General features: G+C 34.1%; 1 pseudogene; it reads left to right on the top strand.

Annotated features, from left to right (window-relative positions):
- The first annotated feature begins 770 nt into the window (after positions 1-770).
- On the top strand, positions 771-1,655 carry LOC143242418 (uncharacterized; annotated as a pseudogene).
- The last annotated feature ends 223 nt before the right edge of the window (positions 1,656-1,878 follow it).

Here is a 1,878-nt window from a genome sequence, read left to right as displayed (position 1 = left end):
AATTATTCGATCGATTAGTCATGAAAATTATAAAAGAAAGTTTATTGATACCTTAGTTATAGTACCGTTAGTAAAGTATTTTGCATCATTTGTAAAGTTAGGTTTACAGCTGTGTTGAAGTGAAAGCATCCTGTAGGAAACGTTAAGAAACAAAATTCCTTACTTTTTATCGTTGCATGGACTAGTCTCCGAATTATTTTCAATAAGTAATTTAAAAGAACATACTCAACATTAGAATAATGTAAAACAAAAGATTTTATCTATGGTTATCCTACGGAATTGGTTTTAAAAACCATGGGAAACTGAATGGAAAAGGGTGAGTTTGTGAAAAAGATCCCCTTATTTCCAATAAGGGGCAGAGACGGACCAGAATGTTAAGGCATCTATATTTGGAGAGGGTGGGAATATATCAGTTTAAGTTTTATAAATTTTAGTTATTTATAAATTACAGAAAATTGTATTCATTATGGAATACAATAAACAGACTCCCCATGTATTGTCTAGGCACATAAACCAAAATCTACAAACATTTCTCTTAGGTGGGACAAGGCATGGCCAGGTAATTAAGGCACTGGTCTCGTAATCCAGGTGAAGAACAATATGCTTATAATATATTTTTTTATAATTGCTGGTCATGTGATTTTACAGGTGAGGAAGAAGGTGATCTCAGTTTTAAATCGAGTGACTTGCTAATTGTACTTAGTGTTCGAGATGATGGATAGTTGGAAGCAGAAGGTTGTAAAGACTTTATTCATCTACTCACATGAAGATGTGTAATAAAAATGGTGAACCAAACATAAATGATAGTAACATGCCCCAGAAGATATCAATTGAATGGCATGGAATACAGAAATGATAACTGCTCTACTCTTTCATATTTAGTTCCAAAACTCAGCAACCTAGGCTTGTCATTTTATAATTTATTCTGGGATCCTGTCAAAGAAACTGTAAAGCAATGTCACATAAACGTTTGATAACTATTGTTGTTACAGAAAGCTGGCACTGCCTGGTGCAAGAACTGAAGTTTTAACCATCATGTGTATTTGTGTCCTCATGATAGTGTTAAAGTTTTGAGCAATATTCACACAGTTAGAACAAAACTAGATCCTAAAAACCCAGAACAATGATCTTTCAGCTCTAAACTCTCACAAGGTGCATCTGGTGAAGAAGAAAGCCAATGTTTTGTATGAAACATCAAATACTTCAACAACAGTTGAAATTATTTTTCAATCCTGCTTAAAATTTAAGAGGCTTGGTGCCGGATAAGAAAAAGAAGTTAGTTGTGGTTGGGTGTTTGTTCACCTTTTAGATGACTCGACTTTGGAAGACCCGTTGCCAATGTAACAAAAGCACTTCATGTTCATGGGAGTAATCCATTTGAAAAAGACATACTTGTGAACGCCAGTCATCAGAAAAACTTGGGAAGTTCACTTGAAGCTTTAATATTGAAAACACAAGAAGCAAGACTAGTCAAAAGAATTTCTGAACCATGAGGAGAACTGAGTGAACAGTTGAGTTTTCTTCCAGATACGTGAACTGGACCTAAAGGTGATGTATCACTGTTGACTATATACAGGTACTGCCTTGCAAAAACTATTGCTGAAACTCAACTAGGAGCCAACTGTGCTGATTGTTTACATTTACCTGAAATGTAGATATAAATTTGATTTATTCAAAAAATAAATGGACTGATGTGCTTAAAAGTCAGAAAAGAAATGTTAGAAATACTCTTTACCCAAGTGTTTCTTGAAACAGCATACATAATTACACATTGTGATTCCATGTCAGACAGCAAGTTAAGTAATCCACAAGTGGAATAAATAAACTGGAAGCATGTGAAATAACTGAATTTATTGTATCAGGAAAGGGTTTTGCTTG

Source organism: Tachypleus tridentatus, chromosome 2 (assembly GCF_004210375.1).
Source record: "Tachypleus tridentatus isolate NWPU-2018 chromosome 2, ASM421037v1, whole genome shotgun sequence".
Classification (NCBI taxonomy): domain Eukaryota; kingdom Metazoa; phylum Arthropoda; class Merostomata; order Xiphosura; family Limulidae; genus Tachypleus; species Tachypleus tridentatus.
The sequence above is the reverse complement of the archived record's forward strand: the minus strand, read 5'-3'. Positions and strand labels throughout refer to the sequence as shown.